The 19,875-nt window shown below is 51.4% G+C and overlaps 1 protein-coding gene and 1 pseudogene across 1 annotated transcript in view; both read right to left on the reverse strand.

The window, feature by feature from the left end:
- The window catches only part of DEPTOR (DEP domain containing MTOR interacting protein), a 156,503-nt gene that overhangs the window by 6,578 nt on the left and 130,050 nt on the right, over positions 1–19,875 (reverse strand). The gene's annotated exons all lie outside the window — the stretch shown is intronic.
- On the reverse strand, positions 2–11,706 carry LOC148775201 (uncharacterized; annotated as a pseudogene).

The following is a 19,875-nucleotide window of genomic DNA, read 5'->3' on the forward strand; positions in this document are numbered from 1 at the left end:
GGGCGGAGAGAGGGCACCGCGTGAGCCCCGGCGGCCCGGCTGAGGACGCTGTGCGCCCGTCCCGCCCAGCGGGGAGAGGCCAGTCAGCCCCGAGACGCCAGCAGGGTCCGGCATCGCCACGGAGGACCTAAAAAGGTGCACAAGAGCTAAGCTCCAAGCAGAGGCAGAGTCACAGACACGGTCACCAGCGGGTAGGGCCGGGGAGGGTACAGTGGGAGGCTGGGACGGACACCCACACACGAGCGACCGACCAAGGACAAGGCAGACGCTTGCTCGAGCTTGGTGCGTTCTGCTCTGGCATACTCAGGAGTGTGGAAGAATTCCATCCCCTCCCGTCCAGAGTGCTGACTTCACAGCACGGCGCTTCTTTCCTGCAAACGGATGAAGAGTCTTTCTGTGTCGCCCAAGGAGACGGCAGAGGCTGCCGCTGCGCCTACACGCTGGCGACCCTCCACAGGCTCGCGAGGCTGAGACGCGTCTCCCTGTCGCTCAGGGAACCCGCAGCGTTTAGTCTCAGCCAGAACTGTATTCTGTCCCCTACATAGTCCTTCTTTCCATTGACCAACATTTAAAAATCAGGAAATTTTCACATAAAAATCTAGATTTCTAGGGCACTTCTCTAGTGGTCCAGTGGCTAAGACTCCATGCTCCCAATGCAGGGGGCCCAGGTTCAACCCCAGGTCAGGGAACTAGATGCCACATTCCTCAATTAAAGGTCCTGTACGTGGGGACAGAGGTCCTGCGACGGGGACGAAGGTCCTGCGCGCGGGGACAAAGTCCTGCAAATCCTGCGTGCCCCCACCAGGACTCAGGGCAGCCAAATAAGTTAAGAAATAAAAACATATTTTTTTTAAACATTCCAGAGTCTGGCCTCTCTGGAAGAGTCTGAAGATCTGACCGCACCTGCTGTGGGTGGCCGCTGGGCCCTGCTCCACAGCGGCTGCTCCTTTTCATGGTCCATGGTCTCCCATTTGCTGTGGTCCTCAGCACTTCCTGTGTTTCTTACACCCAGCTGAGAGGTGTTTCAGATCTGTGATCCCTGATCTGGGGCCACCAGAGAGAAAGAGAGAGAAGAGGAGGGCTTGGTACTTCAAAACTAATGTGAAAGTGTCAGTTGCTCAGTTCTGTCTGACTTGCTGTAACTGCATGGACTGTAGCCTGTCAGGTTCCCTGTCCATGGGATTCTCCAGGCAAGAACACTACGTGGGTAGCCATTCCCTTCTCCAGGGAATCTTCCCGACCCAGGGATCAAACCCTGTTTCCTACATTGCAGGCAGACAGGAGGACTCTTTTACCATCTGAGCCACCAAGCAAGCCCTAATTAAACAGTCTGGGTTCCCTCAAATATCTTGTGATGTTGATGTTGTTTAGCCTCTGCCAACTTCATAAGAAGGTTTTTACTCAGTTAAGGTTGACTTGCTTCTTGTGTCACTTAAAATTCTCAATGATATAGAAATTTAGACATTTCATTTTTTCCCCTTGAATGAGTAAAAAAAAAAAGCCTTTCAAACATGTATCCTGCTTATCTTCAAGGTAGTATTTTTAGAGTCAGGCTATTGGAAAGACGTCATCTCTCTCTAAGTGGTCCCAACAGGTGCTGTGGTTCCAGCGGTTCCAATGTCCTGTTACTAAAAATGTGCAAAATGATCCAGAAAGGCAGGTATTGCCATGCAATGTATTTGGTTTTAATGAACTGCGAACTAGCATCTCTGGTACAGTATGTTCTGAAAATCAACACACACGACAAGTAACAACGGAAACCACACAGCCTGGGAGAGATGATTTCTCTACTGACATGAAAAAGCAGAAACACACAGAACATGCGATGACCTCTGAGCAGACCAACCTTGGGTGCCCAGCACCTCCCGCCTGGGGTCAGAGGGCTTTAGACGCCACCCCAGGTGGTTAGGAACATTCAGGTGAGGCTGTGGCATTTTTCTTCTGCTTACAATGATCTTTATCAGATCGGTTTTCAAAGGTTTGATTGCAAGGCTCTCGTGTCCACAGTTCCCTGACAAGAGCGCATTCCCAGGCGCCTGCAGCTGCTCTGAACTCACGTCCTACAAGGAGGAGCCCTTCACTTTTTTACCTTTTGTTTTTACTTTAAAATTCAAGTATAATTGACTTCTGTTAGTTTCAGGTGTGCCACCATAGTGATTCGATAATTTTAGGATCACAAAATGATCCTCTCCCGTTACCACTGTCGCCATACAGAGTCACTGCAGTATTTTTCACTATGTTCCCTACACTTAGTCCTAATTTTCAGCTAGAAGTGTGTACCTCTTAATCCTCTTCCCCTAGTTCACGTATCCCTGTTTTCATCTCAAAGGTGCTTTGGTTTTGTTTCTCTTTAAAAAAAAAAAAACATAAAAAACAGTTTACTAATTAAAACAAAGCAGTATACCAGCTGCATTAGAGAAGTTTGCAGAAATGAAAAAACTACTCACAATTCAAGTGAACTACTTACTATTTTTGCATATTACCTTCAAGTTCTTGTCTTCCCATATATATCTTTTACCTTCACTTTTTTTATTTTTTTGAACGCTGAATATTTAGGGGACGCTTTAATAAACTGCTACTCACACACCGTGTAGCCTGATGTTGCCGTTACCATGACAACAGCAGCCATTTTTTTTGGCGTTTCTGAAGCACACACCCAGCCACCGGCAGAATTCAATAGCGTCTGTACATCCTGACAGTCTCTTAGCCTAGTTAACAGCTGTATTTGCCTGTTAACTTGCAAGCTGCAAGTTTCCCAAACGTTTACCTATTTCAATTATGCTGTCGATGTTTTTAAACAGACAGGAGGAAGGGAGATAAACGGCAAAGACCCAGCAAAGTCCCAGGGCAACGATCAGCAAGGAATGGGATTCTATACATCAACTGGCCCCTGACTCCACTGCAGAGTAGTTTGCTCTGTCTTGACTTCCAACATCGCTGGTTCAAGCCCCAGAGCCTCTGGAGGGCCTGGCGTCCTAACAGCAGGAATTCCCAGCTCCCGCTAGAGCCGTGGTCAGATACAGGCAAGAGCAGGGGGAGCAGGGCTGGGCAGAAGGAGCGCAAGGGGGCCCCCGGGCCAGCCCACCCCTGCTGTGCCGGCCCTGGGCTTTGGGGAGCCCCAGGGTGCCCTCAAGACCACAGACAGGAGCCTGGTGTCCCAATCCAGTGTCAGACAAGTAATGGGCATGCCCTGGCCTGGCAGGGTGAGGGGACCAGACAAAGGCAGGGAGGCCGCAGAGAACCAGGCGTGTTCCCACCCCGCAGGGCTTGGGGGGCGGGGTGAGGGGACTGGGAGTGTGGGCTCTACCCTGCGGTAGAGGAATACCGCAAGGGCTGCAGGGGGCATGGGGAAGGTGGGGTGCAGCAGGGCCCAGAACCCGGCCACCCCCACCCCACAGTAACTCCAAGCACAAGAGAGGAGGGACTCCTGGGGAGGGGGCGCCCTCCGACCCCCACGGGGCGGGAAGATGGTCGGGCCGGAGAGTCCCTCCTAAGATGACCAAGGGCAGGGCACGCTGGGCAGGAAGGGCGAGCTCCGGGCCAAAGAGGGCAGGCGGCAGCCGGGCCGCGCCCTCACCGGCCGCCGCCCCCGCCCTGGCCCCCGACATCACGAGGAAGAGGGCGACTGGGACGCTGTACGTCCAGCACTTAGCGAAGCGGGACTTCTGCTCCTGGGGGTTCTTGGCCCCCCGGGCCTGCTCCTTCTCCGGGCGCTCCATGAAAGCCGCTGTCTCAGGCCCGGGGCCGCGACCGGCGGCTGCAGCTGCACGGAGGTGCTGAACGGCCCAGGCCCGCCTCCCCCAGGCACGGCCCCGCAGGCCCCGCAGCCCCCGGGGTGCGGCACCACCGACGCTGCCGCCGCGTCCACGTGCAGGGCCAGCCGGCCCGAGAGGCGAGACTACCGGGGAGCGCGCAGCGACCAAGGGGCAGACGTCGCCGCCCGCTTCCCGGCCACCAGGGGCCCCGGGCCGCCGCGGCCCGGACACGGCACAGGCCGTTGGGCGCTGCCACGTCCCGGAGCCGGCCCGCTCCTCCTCGCTGAGCTGCCGCTGCGATAAAGATGAGGTGCCGTCCTGCTGCTCCCAGAGCGGCGAGCCCCGCTTCCGGAAGTGGGCACTGCCATCGACCTCAAATGAGCTCCAGCAGCAGCCCCGGCGCCGCAGCCCTCACCTTCTCGACCTTCCACCCCCGCGCCGCCGCCAGCAAGAGGGAGCAGGGCGGACATCTCGGCCCCTTCCCTCCAGCCCAGAGGCTGGAGTCCTTACCTTCACTTTATAAAGAAGGGATACAGAAGACATTACCCTTAATGAGCAAACTCCGAGAGAAGGTGATGGACAGGGAGGCCTGGCGTGCTGCAGTCCACGGGGCCCCAAAGAGTCGGACTCGCCTGAGCGACCAGACGACAGCGCCCTTAATGAAGAGCAGGAACAAAGCCTTCCCAAGTCTTGGGTACGCGATGTCTCTGAGCAGCAGGGCAGTGCAGAAAGGTTCTGAAAACCAGCCAGTCGGGTAGGAGGTAACAAGAACACGGGGCACTACTCGGACACCGCGGGCTGAGACCAGGCTGGGTAAACACCGAGGCTGCACCCCAGGCTTCCTCCTGATCAGAGGCCAAACCAAGGAAACAACCTCGCCCTAATTCCCCCTGCCCCCATGCTGGCAGTCGGAGGCTAACAGCTAACCCTCCAAGAACAGACAGAGTGCCCTTGGGGCTGTGCACTCGCACAGTAGTCCTTGTATGGCGGGGTCCATCACAATCATCTGAGCGTCTCATCCAGACTGGGAGTGAGGTGGAGCAGACACACCGCACCTGTCCTCTCTCCACCCTGGAAATCTGTATCCACCAGGCACTCGGATCCCTGCCACGGAAACCTCCCATGGAGGCTACTCTCAGCTGTCCTTTGTCTTCTGATCTTGAAAGAGAAGGAAGGGTTGGAGGGGAAGGCTGCTTCAGGCTGTCCCTGAAAATACTAAAACACTGAGCAAGACAGAGACCCAGACAGACAGAGAAAAGCCAGGGAGGGCCAAGTCCCGGTGAGTGGGAAGCGGAAGCTCGTCCAGTCAGAGGCAGAATGCAGGGCCAAGCTGTGACCGGCAGGCTAACGCTGAGATTCCCAATCACGCAGAGTCCTCAGCTGTGTCTAGAGGTCACCCTAATCAAGCTCCCGGTAAAAGCAGAATTCCTCTCCACAAATCTCACCAGGCATCCAAGCTATCCTGCTAGAACGTTCCCTGTGACAGGAGATACGCTGATTAGCAAAGAAGCTTATTTTGAGCCAGTTACATGTTAGAAGTTTCAGCTACAAATTCAGTCTGCATTATTTAAGCCAACGTGTAGAAAACTATTCGTTGGTTTGTTTCTGGCTGTGCTGGGGCTTGGCTGCTCAGACACGTGGCGTCCTCCCCGAGCAGGCAGCGAATCCACACTCCCTGCATTGGCGAGCGACAACTGGACTGCCAGGGAAGTCCCTGTTCAAGCCGTTTTTGCTGTTCAGTTGCCCAAGTGAAAATCCCATCCAAGTATAAAACAGTGGCTTCCAAGCTGTTTGCAAATATAAGTCATCTTTCGAGGGCTTGCTGAAAATGTGAATTGTCAGATCTTATCACCGACTCGATGGACATGAGTTTCAGCAAGCTCCGGGAGCTGGTGAAGGACAGGGAGGCCTGGCGTGCTGCAGCCCATGGAGTCGCAAAGAGTCAGACAGGACTGAGCAACTGAACTGAACTGAACTGAATACATTCTACAGCTCTGAGAATTAACAACCCCAAATACAAGAGGGGGTCTGACATTTCAGATATTATTGTAATTATTGCTTGCCTGCAATCTCTTTCATTTTTTTAATTTTTACTTTTCCAAAGTATTTATTGAGTTTTTGGCTGCATCAGATCTCAGTTGTGGCATATGAGATCTAGTTCCCTGACCAGGGATCGAACCCGGGACACCTGCATTGGGAGTGTGAGGTCTTAGCCAGTGGACCACCAAGGAAGTTCCTATTTCATCCATAAAGCCAAATTTTGCTATCTTCTAGACTTTAAAATGAGGGCTTCCCTTATGGCTCAGATGTTAAAGAATCTGCCTGCAATACAGGAGACCCAGGTTCAATCCCTGGGTCGGGAAGATCCCCTGGAGAAGGACATGGCAACCCACTCCAGTGTTCTTGCCTGGAAAATCCCATGGATGGAGGAGCCTAGCAGGCTACAGTGCATGGGGTTGCAAAGAGTTGGACACGACTGAGTGACTTCACTTTCTTTCTTAGACTTTAAAATGAATAATAACAATGTATAAAATGCTCAAGCTGAGATCTATTGTCAGAGATAATATCCAAGTTGCTCAAAATGCAATTCCCCAAACAACCAAACCTGCCACCGTGTTAGCGCACACACACTTTTATAGCCGCATGTGAGCCCCCAGTGTCAGGTGTTACCGTGGCAAATACACACCACAGCCAGACCTGCTGAGGACAAAGCTTGAGGCTCTTTTACAGCCCAAGTATCCAAACCAAAAGAAGGCTGAGGGTGAGTCAGATTAAGGAAGTCATGAATAAATTAAGAAACACTTGAAAGCTGTTGAAAGTTTAGAAAGAAAAAAAGTTCTATTTTAATTGTTCCTATTTCTTTAATGATGCATGCTCAGCAATATCTGACTTTTTGTGACCCTATTAACTATAGTACACCAGCCCCTCCGTCCATGGAATTCTCCAGGCAAGAATACTGGAGTGGGTTGCCATTTCCTTCTCTAGGGGATTTTTCTGACCCAGAGATCAAAGCCATATCTCCTGCATTAACAGGCAGGTTCTTTACCACTAGCGCCAGAAAGTTCTTTAAACTCTGCTCCAAATTATTACACCATGGCTTCCATAATCTAACATACAAGACTGTGAAAGCCACAGCATAAATATTTAAACAGAGCACTATATTTTTATGGATGACTTTCAGTTTCTTTCCTTTGTTATCCATACCTGGGAAAGTCTAGCCATTTGATCCGTACACCTGGATCACTTCTCGGGGTGCAGCTTGCCAGTCCACACGGGCAGTGTCCTAATGGCTAACAGGATGACTAACATTTTCCCACAGTTCTTTACATGCTTGTATACTGAAGCTCCAGGCTGCCTCGTCCCCTGAATGATAGATAATCAGTTCCCCCCAAATGGCCGCTGATGCCACATGGATGCACACCTCTATATGGCATCTAAGCACCTCTCACACACAAGTCTCTTAGGAACAATGATTTGATTTTTCCTTCCAGCATCTTTGAAAAATGGAATAATGCTCACTTCATCATCATCAGGGAAGAAACTGATGGAAAATGGTAAGGGGGCAGTTTTACTCTTTTAAGTATAACTCAGGGACCTGCATGGTGGTCCGGCGGCTAAGACTCTACCCTCCCGAGGCAGGGGGTCAGCATCCGACTCCTGGTCAAAGAACCAGATCCCACCTGGCACAGCTAAGAGTCCCCACGCTGCAACTGAAGACCCCACACACCACAACGAAAACAGAAAACCCACACCTGAGACCCGGCACAGCCAGATAAATAAATAAATACTGAAATAAAAAAAGCATAAATCAGACTAATCTTTACAACTGGGCGAGACCTATCAGGTTTAAAGATCCTCAACCAAAGTTTAAATAACCACACTTATTTATAACTCTTCTGCTAGAATGAGGTGAACAGTAATGATTCCTGGATGCGGATTTTAAAGATTCCCAGAGGAAGGACATAAGCTGAATAAAGGATTGTATAATTACCCTCGGTAACAACGCTGCACGTAACTCGGCCAGAAAACTCCCGCAAGCCACACCACTTGTCATGGCAACCGCATCACCTAATTTGTGCCTTTAACCTGTTCCCTTTTTGTTACCGCGATCTTTGCTTCACAGTGGAGACAGGCCAGCAGAAGACTCAGGGGCCGTCTGTCTTCTGTAGGTGGGTGAGAGTGTTGGTACCAGGTATCAACTCAGCGCGGGGCTGCCATGTTCAATGCGAGGCACTCTTCAGGCGTCTATAAAGTTTAGCTTATTCGCATAAAAAGAAAAAATCCTAAAACGTGTGTCTCTGGGATCTGCTCTTTCTCTCCTTCCTTCCTGCCTCCCCAGTGAGGATTTCCCCAAGGGGGAGTCCCAGGCGCACAGTGGTAAAGAGTCCGCCTGCAGTGCAGGAGAGCCGGCTTTGATCCCTGGGTCAGGAAGATCCCTGGGACTAGGAAGTGGCAACTCACTCCACGGACAGAGGAGCCTGGAGGGCTATAGTCCATGGGGTCGCAAAGAGCCAGACATGACTGAGGGACTATACACACACGCAAATTAAGCACGGGGCAATGGAGAAAGCTCTGGATTAGCAGTCAGGAGATAAACTCTCACCTCAGCTCTGCACCCAGAGAGCTGAATAATTCTGAACATGCTACCTCACTTCTCCAAGCATTAGTTCTTCATCCCATCAGTTGGGCTGGCTGGGGGAAAATGTATATTTCTTAGAGACTTTACGGCACCTTTCAGCTCTAAAATGAGAAAAAATACCTTCTTGGGAGTTCCTGGTTGCCTAACGGTTAGGATTCCGGGTTTTCACTGCTGTTGCTCAGGTTCGATCCCTAGTTGCAACTGAGATCCTGCAAGCCATGTGGTGCAGTCAAAAAAATTAAACAAAAAGAAAAAATGACCCCTCTTAATTAGTGACCGAACAACTATTTACTATTATAGCAACTTTGGTTTCCTGGTTGCTTGGTGCTAAGAACTAGGCCAGGAGTTTGCTTCCATTATATTCACAAGGGAGACACGATTTTTAGACATGAAGTTGGGAAGAGTACAAATGAAGGCGTGTAGGAGGAGGTGCTGTCACGCACGTAAGTGTTCTCAACACGTAGATGACGGCAGAGGTCTAAAAGACACTACAGGGACTTCCCTTGCGGTCCATGGTTAGGACTCTGCCTTCCAGCAGGGGGCGTGGGTTTGCTCTCCGGTTGGGGAACCAAGATCCAACATGCGTGAGGCCAACAACAATAAAAAGATGCAGATGACCCCTCTGCACTTTCAGAAAGGACAGAACAACTGCTCTCTCTAACGGTAACATATGCGCACGACCTGTGACCCGGCAGGCCACTTCCAAACACGTCCCCAGTATGAAGACTGCAAAACGGTAAAGTCATACGCATTTCAGAAGCAGGCAACCAGTCCATGATCTTAGAATTCCTGGGAAGGAGTTTCACTAGTGATTTGCTTTGTAATACAGTTTGAGATGTACATGAATAATGTGTACATTTTCTATACAGTGCAATTTTTTAAACTCTTATTTTTTATAATTTACAAGTTTAGCCAAGCTACAAATTCTCTGAGTTATACTTATCTCAACTGTAAAATGGGGATTGTATTTATTATGGGGATCAAACCTGACGAGGTACTAAGCCCAGTGTTTAATGCCAGTGATGCTAAATAAATATACATTTTCTCTTCTGTCTCTCTTCCTGTACAACCTCTCCCTCCAAAAGAGCCCCGTGGATGCAGACTGTTGCAACAGAGCCGGACCATCGCACAGGCCCACAGGTGGGAAGCCAGCCAGGTTCTGGTTTGGGAAACAGATGTCAAGTTGCAGTTATTCATTCAGATCAGAAATTTAAACATACTTATTTTAAATGGAGAAATTTAAATAGGAAGGATAAATTAGGAGGTTGGGATTAATATATACACACTACTGCATAAAAGACAGACAGCCAAAAAGGATGAACCGTGTAACATGTGCACGAGACTCAATATTTTGTAATAACCTATAAGGGAAGAGAATCTGAAGAAGAATATTATACACATTTATTTATTCTGATTGCTGACTCAATGATGATAGATATTTGCTGTGCCGAACGCCTGGAACTAACATGCTATTGTAAACCAGCTATACTTCAATAAAAGAAAGAAAAATTTAAAAAAAGAAAAATATTAAAAAAACCCATGGGGTGATAAGAGAAAAAGTTTCCCAATCCAACAGAACTCCATAAGGATAAAGAATCCATAAGCCACAGTAAATAATCAGCATAATTTTAAAGTAAGCAGAACGGTGGGATTCAGTTAGAAGAATCTCTGCTCCTGTCCCTAAGATATTCACTTTAATAAAGTTGCTTCAGAACTGAAGTAGTCACACAGTGTTTAACTAGACTCACGGATGGTCCTTGAACAAAGCACCAGAGATACAAGCTGCGTCAAGACGTCAGTTACATCTGTTGAATGAGTTCCTTCCATCCACAGAATGCTTTATGTTTATCAACGCTCAGATTCAACAAGGATACTACTCAGGAGTTTTGGACATTTCTGGAGGAAATAAGTTGTGTGTCTATGCTTATTGCATAACAGCTCTGACAGCACAACACTGTTCCTGGAAAAAAAGAAAAAGAAAACTTGCAGCTGTAGGTTGAGGTCCATAAATCTCTCCACCAAGTATGCAGCTGGCTAGAGAGTGGCTGGCGTGGGAGGCGGCAGAGATCCGGTTCTCAGACAAACACAGGAGCCGCTCTCCGGAGAATTCCAGCCTTCCCCTGCACACGATGCCTTTTCAGAGGCTATATGGCTCTGCGGTGTCCCCAGAGAGCAGACTCCACAATTAGCCCTGAAGGAATGCTAACGTGTGCAAGAACAACTTTCTTCCACAATACAAGGACAACAACAAAATACAGCTAAAGAACTTTTGTTGCCAACTGAAAACCTCTAAGTGCTTGCTGGTTCCAAAACGAATCTGCTCCCTTCCAGCCCAAAGCGGTCAAAGGTGTGTTTCAGACCCAGGCCAGCCTTGGTCCACTTTGCTCGGTTGCGGGGGGTGACGGAGGTCGTGACGCCCTTCTGGGGGTTCGGCTGTGAGGAGCTCGGGATCAGTCCAGAGAGCCTGGGCTCCCAAAGTCAGGATGCACGTGCGCCCTCCTGGCCATGCTCTGAGACGCGGGCCAGGCTGACAGAGGATCTGCGGTCCACACTGGCAGTCTGTCACCCCCCCAGGCAACTCACGACTGCACGGGGACTGTGTCCAAGGTCTGCTTGAGCTAAAGACAGCACGCTTTTGGCCCGGTGGTTTGCCCAGGTGCAGGTAACTGAAGAGAAGCAACGCAGACGCCGATAACCCCGGGACTCCCTGGACATCCTGCTCTGCAGGAGTCTGACACCTGGGAGCCTTCACACGGCAGGAGACAGGCCGTGATCATGCCCCCCGCTCTTCCCACATACAGCTGGTGGCCCCGTGGATGCGGGAAGCTCCCTAGAATTCTCCCTCTTTGCAGACTGGGTCTTCCACCAGCGGGAGACACGTTCCAACCATAAGCATTCACTCCCACAGGAGCCGATGGCCAAAGCAAAGAGGCTCCAGGTCACATTTCCTCACTGACCCCGAATTCTTTCCTCCACAAGAAACCTTTACTCAATTAGCAGTTTACCCTTAGAATGTTTGTCGTTAGCCATTTGACACCCCGAATTATTATGCTTTATTTCTGAACTATGCTAAAATGTAAGGTTAATACACCCAAGATGTTCAAATTCAACGAGACACAGAACACATTAGCGTTATTCATAAGGTTATTCATGTTTTTGTAATGCAAAGACATGCACTACAACTTTGTTTCCACAAATGCAATGCTTTTTTCGTATATTTCTGAATTTGTTTGTGATGGGAGGATAATTGCTTTACAGTGTTGTGGTCTCTGCCTGCATCAGCGTGTATCAACCACCGGTGTGCACGCGTCCCTGTCCTGAGTCTCCCTCCCGCCCCACCCCACCCCACCCCCCAGGGGTTTTTCATATATTAGTTTAATCACAAGGGGGGTCTGCTGTGCATTGATGGTATTTTCTAGCATGTATGAGTGAGTCTAATCTTCTGTTTGTTTTTAATATTTTCACTTGGCCATGCCACACAGCTTGCAGGCTCCCAGTCCCCCACCAGGGATCGAGCTCGGGCCCCTGCAATGGGGTGTGGAGTCCTCCCCACTGGATGACCAGGGGGTCCCGAGTGAGGCCGGCCTCGTTCCTCTGCATTTCCCCAGGAGCGGCGCTGCTCTGATTTGGGCTGAGAACAAAACATACGTGTGTGCGTGCACGTATATGCACTTTGTACAGATAAACAGGCCACTGTCGAGCTGGTAGTGTTTTGATGGGAAAAGTAAAAGGATTATAAATAGGACTAAGCACAGAGCAACCTCCTGGGGGGCAGGATATCCAGGACCTACCCTTAAACAGTTTTAGAGAAGGTTAACGGAAGCAGAATTCCCAGGGAGCGGAGCGGAGCCCACAGTTCTGCTCTGGAGCCCCTTCCTGAGTCCACCAGTGGCCGGGGCGTACTCAGGACCCAGCAATCTGTGCATGCAGAGAAGAGGCTGCCGACTGGCCTCCCCAGACTGTCTCAGCTCAGGGACTTGCGCTGAAGAGTCAGCAGAGCTCCACACTGACATGGCGCAGGGCTGGGGCAGGAAAGCCGGCCACCTCCCGGCTCCCGCCGTCCAGCGGTAAAGAGAGGGCATGGCCCGGTGTGTTACACTCTAGGGCAGGTCCACTTCGGAAGTCTCACACACAGACCCAGAGAATGTGTGATTTGAAGACTGGGCGTCCCTCCAATATTTCCATTCCCAGAGAAATGCTTAACCCCTGGCAGAACTGATAACACATTTTGCCAAGGTTAGCCAGATGGACGAGCTGAAGAGCAGAAAGGAAAACAATGTCAATTAATGCAAAGAGCACCCTGATATAAAGGAGAGATGAAGGGCCCTGGAGCCAGGCAGACCAGGGCTAATCTGGCTTTTGGTTCTGTCACTGAGTTGCACAAGCAGAGGCTCTGAGTCACTCTTTCAGCCTCGACTATAAGACACAGCTAATCTGCAGCTTGCAGGGCTGTGTGACGAAGACAGGAGGCGACGTGCGTTAGGCAATGGGTGCAGTGCCAGGCTGAGCCCAGCAGAGATGGGCCCTCCTCCCACCACGCCCAGAGGACACACCAGACACAGCTGCATTAAGCAGTCTGCCCTCCCGGTCTGCTCGCATGAATGTTTACTTCTAAGGCTAAGCCACTGGATTCTTAGCCAGGACCAAACTCTTCTTACTAAGCGTGTATGTAAGAAAGTGATTATAGGCTAACCCTGAAAAGCTGACTTCCATTCTGGGCATTCAAAAATGCTTCCAGGAACATTTTCCAGATGGTCATATTCAGCCTGGTCATATTGCTTCTTTCACAAAGCAGCCAAAATAAGATAGGTCGTGTAAACAGCTTGAGTTTGCCAGAACCAGCACTCTTAGAAGTTTGGAGGGAGAAGATCAAACCGAGGACTCCTTCTTAAACACTTCATCCATTCTGGGCCCCGGCCTCAAGGAGCTGGAGGGGAGCAGACAGCGGGCTTCTGCTCTCAGAGACAGTGGCGAAAGCAGCCTCACTCCAGACCATGCAACTCAATTCCACACACAACAGCACCGCAGGCAGAGGAGGGGCTACCCCCGTGAGGGCACCTGGTTCTCCTTCACTGACTGGATCTCACGCTTATTCTCCCCACCCCCTCCTTGTGCTTGCACCAGGAACATTCTGAGGGCCACTTATTAGGAAGGCATACATATAAATAAGGGAACGGAGCTCTGTGGTGTCAGCTCGGCCAGGCGAGAAGTCCATTTCCCAGAGGCCCTCTGCAAGGCAGCCTCGGAGTCAGTCAGCACTGGGGAAACCGCGTAGCACCTGGAAGGTGGGTGTGCAAGCCGGCGTGGCTCACGCTGCCCTGGCAATGGAGGCCCGCAGGGACGCCTTGGAGCAGGCCCGCCCCGCCCCGTGCAGCCCGGCCAGGGTCCTGCGGTCCTGCTCTGGCCAAGGAGCGCAGCTTCAACCCCACCGGCTGTGAGCTCAGCACGCAAGGGCGCCCCGTTGTGTCCGGCTCTCCTCGACCCCACGGACCGTACAGTCCACGGAGTTCTCCAGGCCCGGGTACTGGAGTGGGGCGCCGCTCCCTTCCCCGGGGCATCTTCCCCACCCAGGGATGGAACCAGGGCTCCCGCATAGTCCTCCAGGGATTTCTTCTCCAGCCTCCCCGATAATCCCATTCCAGAACCTTCAAGAAAGAAAGCTGGAGTCGCCCAACCAGAAATGACGATTTGGGAGCCGTACACAACTGCGGGACTCACTGGGTGCCCAGGGAGAAGGACAGGAGGAGTAGGAAGGAGAAGTTATTAACACACACGCAGCGACGCTAACGGGATTACAGCTCGTTCTCCGAAGCCCGTGAGGTGAGAGGTGAACGCAGAGGGCTGGCAGCTTCCAGCTTGCCCTGGCGCCCCAGGCGCCGGCCTGTATCTATCTGCTCCTCCCACTGCCAGTCCAGGACTCTCTCGCCCACCACCAGACCCTCTAAAAGAAGCGTGAGAAAGGAACGGTCACACAGCCTGAGACAGAGGATGAGAGAGTCAGAGCCGGGTTCCAGCAGCGGAAACCTGACGCAGACACACAGATGGAAGCTGACGGCACCGGCAGGATCTGAGGACGGAAGCTGAGGACTGACAGGAAGCAGGCTGAAGGCAAAGGTGGGCACGGACTCGGAGACACTGTGATGCGGATGAGACGCGGGCGCTGGGATCCAGATGAGACGGAACATGCCCCAGGGCGCTGAGCGTGTGGGGTGAGGACTCACACTGGGGGTCGGGACACAGCCGGCCAACGGGGCAGTGGGGGCGGCCGTGGACTCGGGGCTGCAGAACGGAGCACCTGGGACCTCCCTCACGGTCCCGAGGTTAAGGTTCCGTGCTCCCAACTGTGGGGCCAGGTTCCATCCCTGGTCAGAGAACTAGGGTCTCAGATGCTGCAAGCAGAGATCCCATGTCTGCAGAGAAGAGCTGGTGCAGACACATAAATTAACAAACAAACAAAACACCCAGAAAGGAACACCTAATTACAGACACGCATTTTTTCCCAGCTCTCTCTGTATGTGTCCTACCTCCACACAATCAGAAGCTCAGAGACGGTGAGCTCGACTTTCCCAGAGTCCGAGACACATCACGTCAGGCCCCACACACGGCCCCACAGCCCTGGATTCCAGGTGACACGGAAGGGGGTGGCCCATGGCACCTCGGGGCTTCCCAGGTGGTGCTAGTGGTAAAGAACCCGGCTGCCAATGCTGGTGACATAAGAAATTGGGTTCGATCCCTGCGTTGGGAAGATCCCCTGGAGGAGGGCACGGCCACCCACTCCAGTATTCTTGCTGGAGAATCCCACGGACAGAGGAGCCTGGTGGGCTGTAGTCCATGGGGTCGCAAAGAGTCAGACGCCACTGAGTGGCTTAGCACACAAAGCACTCTTGGTACCCTGCCCCCTGAACTCTCCAGGGCAGCAGGCGGCCATGCCACCTCTGGGCCCACAAAGATAAGGTCTGTGCCCAGCCCTGATTATTCTGGAACTTGATCTCATCGGCCCAGCTGTGGGTACATGCAGGGCAGAGCGCAGTGCAGTTGGCCACTGTGGCCCCACTGAGGTCCAGCAGCTGGTCACACGCTGCCCCAGACAAAGGCAGCTTTCTCTCTCGTCTGAGAGCGGGGGGCTCTGGGGGCCTCCTGGGCAGATGGCTGGCCTTCCCTGCCCGCCAGCAAGACAGCCCCATCTCAACGCCTGCCCTGGGAGCTTGTCCCCATTCAGCACAAGCTGTAGCCAAGTCTGGGTGGCTGCAGGCCTAGCGTGGAGGAGGAGAGGGGGAAAGGAAGCAGTTACTCCTCGGCAGAGAAGAAGCCACATTTGAAACCAAAATCCCCGAAGCGCATTTGAATCCATAAGAAATCAACCTCCTTAAACCAGCCTTAAACTTGCCTCAGGACAGTATGCAGTACATTTTCCTTCTCTTTTAAAAAAACTTCTGCCGTTCAAAGAGAACAGGACACGGTGGAATCTTCCCAGGCTGCGGGACCGCAGCTGTGCCCTGGCAGCTCTGTGGCAGCCTCATCATCCAAAGGGGCTGGAAGCCCATCCCTCCTCAGGGACGTGGGGCAGAGCTGTGTCTAAGGCTGGCTCTCGGGAAGCCGGACTTCCAGAACGCCACCAGGCCCAGCTGCAACGATTCAAAGCTGCCAAGCTGGACACAGACATCATGGGGGCTCGGGCACATGGTCAGGGGGCTGGGGGCTGCCGTCTGGCTTCGTGAGAAGTGCGACATCCTGAGTCAAATATGCTCGGGATCAAAACGTGGCAAGGAAACACCTCCATGCTGAACGCACACCACCCACACGCCTCTGCAGTGTCTCAGAGGGAAGCCACGGAACCCCGCCTTCCATCTGAACCTGAGGCATGGCGCCAGCACAGCCTCTCTTCCAACCGCAGGAAGGATGAGGCAGCGCTGAGCGCAGCCTTTAAGGGTCTGGGTGATGCTCCTCACTCGGCAGCTGCACGGGGAAATCACCTGTGAGTTTCTGAAAAGTGCTGATGTCCCAGCCTCGCCCCAGACCAGGGAGTCCCCACCTCTGGATACTGTTGTCGGGGTTTCCAGGTGATTCTGCGGGACACTGAAGGCTGAGGAACAGTGGTCGGGGCTTTCACTCAGGACCTGCATGTTCCTGCTTATGCTCGTTTTAAACAAGAGGATTAGACGTAAGTCCAGTCCCCCAGCCGGAATCCACGGATGAGAAGGGCTGGGACGCCTCTGCACTTGGCCCGGAACAACTTAACTTGGGTCTTTGATTTTCTAACATGTAAAGTGGAGTTAACAGTACTTGCTCAGCTGTTTCAGGAAGTTGTGAGAAATGTAATATTCTTTGACCCATGTTTAACCAAAGCAAAGCATTTTCATTTTTACTATTAAAACAGTTGAACATAATATAAACTCAGGAGAGGCCGATCATATTAATTACTGAAATGACTATGATGGCAAGGGTGGAGCAGAGAAGGGATGGAAATAATACAAACTGGGTTTCCCCAGGGCAGGCCAGGCATTAAACTGATCTCTCTCTCTCTCACACACACACACAATTTCACAGCACGGTCAGGAGTGCTTAGATCCTAGTTCTGGTTATCTTCCTTAAGCCTGCCTAAGTCATTTCACTTCTGTGGACTTTACCTTCCTTACCTGTAAAATTAGGAGGTTAGACCAGGAGATTCAGATGATCCGTAAACAGCATTAAACTGTGTGCAATTCTGATTCTGTCTCTCATACACACACACCCCTTTTTATCTAGGAAAAATGCCCATAGCTGTCACTACTTTCTCAGAGAGGCATATGACCCGTACATAATGTTAAGAACCAGTGGAATCTTTTCAGCTCTAAGTTTCTGATTACTGGTAGTGGAAATAACACTTCTATTGGTGTTGGAAATTCAAAAGATATTTTTATATGGGTGAACTTCAAACACATTTATAAATCTACCCTGGATGAAAGCCAAGAACAAAATCTAGCCAATGACCATTAAACACTGTCAACAGCTTCTTTCCCCTCCCAGAAGTCAAACTAGTTTGAAAGCGATGTCGAAAAACCAGCAAGGTCTACTCTGGCCCAGAGAGGCCTGCAGGGACCAGAGCCGCCCAGGTCCCTGCCGATGCGGAGGCCTTCTGAAGGTCCACTCTCCGGTTCCTTGGGGAGGATGTGTGTGCATGAGGGCTGAATGACAAACGGAGCAGGAAATGGATCCTCAGGGCAAAGGCAGACAGATCTAAAGGCAGGGCTCAGCCAGAATGAGAAGCGAACCAGCGCCAGACAGACACACGGTGGAGGGAAGCAGGTGCTGAGGCGCGGAGCAGAGCAAGGTTCCTGACGGTGCCCGGGACGGGCGCTGCGTGAGGCTCCTTACAACTACATCGTCAGGATCTCCGCTTGCTGTCACGGGACACTAAGCTTCATGCCTTCAGCCTTCCAACCAGCAGAACATACTCGTTCCGGAGGCCAGCTTATACTGTCATATTACAGCCTAAAGATGATCTGCTTTGGGCCACTCGAATCCTTGGGATGCAGAAAGCTCAGAGACATGGACACATTCTTTCTAGTTTTCAAAGCTCAAACCTTTACTTTCAAGCCTTTTATTGATTTGAATTTCTTAACTCACAGGAACGCCGTCCATCACTGTCATGTTCTTGGAGGACACAGTTTCACAGCAAGAGCCAGGGCAGAGCCAACCCAAACGCAGTATTATCCTCTGTCCACAGGATCAGCTAGGTCCCTAAGACATAGTAAGGGCATTTTGGGCTTATTTTTTCTCTTGATATAATCAGTTCCACACATTTACATAACGGTTCCGAAGCACAGGGTCCAGAGCCAGGCATGTCTGAATTCATACAAAAATCTTCACCTCAGGCAAAGTTCTTAACCCTCTGAACCACATTTCCTTTCTGTCTGTAAAAATGGATACAATACCTCTGTCCAGAATTGCTGTTGTCAGTGATAAAGCAGAGATACTGCACCTAGCACCGTTCTCATCATGTAATATCACTCAACCAATGTGGCTTTAATTGATCTTAGGACTGTTTTCACTAGTTCTCTATTATATCTGCTGAAAGGATCTGACAGGTGCCCAAAAACGTTAAACGGAAAGACTACCTTTTTATTCAACTACGTTCAGTGCCATCTGCCTCTTTATCTGAAATAACTAATACATTGTCCGGACATCCATTTTCAAATTCATTTAGAAGACAAACATGGGCACCAACTGTACCAGGCCAGACGCCTGCGATTTTCATATGAATTACATGGCCGCTGCTGGTCTGCGGCACAGCTTGTATTTATCTCTCTGTCTTAGAATATAATTACAGAGCTTCGGGAACGGACTCCCAATTATTTATTTGACACGTGAATAAACAGAATCAATTAATTGAGATTTTAAAACTAACGGTGAGCACCTGGAATGAAGTGTCGCACGGCGTGGCAGGTGCTGGAATGAAGTTCCACGTCTGCCTGCAGCTCTGAGAAGCTTTCTTAGTATGGCGCGGATGCTGCTTCAAGCAGAGTCTCTTCAACTGTCTCCACCACAGAAGTTAATTATTGACTCAACACTCAGTACGCACGTAGCAAAAAAAAAAAAAGGGTTAGCTATTATCCCTGCCCTCAGAGAGCATGTGTCCTGGAAGGGATCAAAGAAAGCAGAACCGTGTCTGTGGAGGAAGTGAACAGGGAGCTCTGAGCTCTGTGGGCTCTGGCACACAAGGGCGGTCTGGCTCAACTTGCCTCAATCCGTCCACTCCTTCCCTTGCCCTAGGAAAGGCAGAAGACGAAACACTCAAACTCCCAGCCCCCTCTGAAGGGGCTGGACAGTACAATCTCAGCCAACGAGATGCAGGCAGAAACGCTATGAAAACTTCCCTTCCTGGGACTTCCCTGGTGGTCCGGTGGTTGAGACCACACGTCCCCTGCAGAGGGCACAGGCCTGACCCCTGACTGGGGGACCTGGATCCCATGTGCCGAGCAGTGAGGCACAAGCAAACGAAAGAGACCCCCCAGCTGAACCGAAAAGGAAGAAGCGCGTAAAGTGAGGTGTCAAAGGTAGGGCGCCGAGAAAAGAGAATCCTGCGCGGGAGAGACAGCAAACGCAAGCTCGCCTGGTGGCTCAGCTGGTGGAGAACCCACCTGCAATGCGGGAGACCTGGGTTCGCTCTCTGGGTCGGGAAGGTCCCTGGAGAAGGGAAGGCTGCCCACTCCAGTGTTCTGGCCTGGAGAGTCCCATGGACAGTCCATAGGGTCCCAAAGAGTCGGACACGACTGAGCGGCTTTCACTTTCACTTCATGGAGAGAAAGCAACCACTGGCTTGAACTGAAACGCGGTGATGGAGATGAGCAAAGAGGAAGGAGCCCAGAGAGAAGGTCTGAAAGGCAAGCAGAGGTCGGATCGCCAGAGCCCGGGAGGCCGAGGTGACCCTCTGAGAGTTTACCCTGATTCCAACAAGGAACTAACAAAGGCCGTCAGGCAGGGAGTGGCAGAACCTGGCTG

Source organism: Moschus berezovskii, chromosome 16, assembly GCF_049115385.1.
Source record: "Moschus berezovskii isolate FMDL1 chromosome 16, NW_MosBer_1.0, whole genome shotgun sequence".
NCBI classification, from domain to species: Eukaryota; Metazoa; Chordata; class Mammalia; order Artiodactyla; family Moschidae; genus Moschus; species Moschus berezovskii.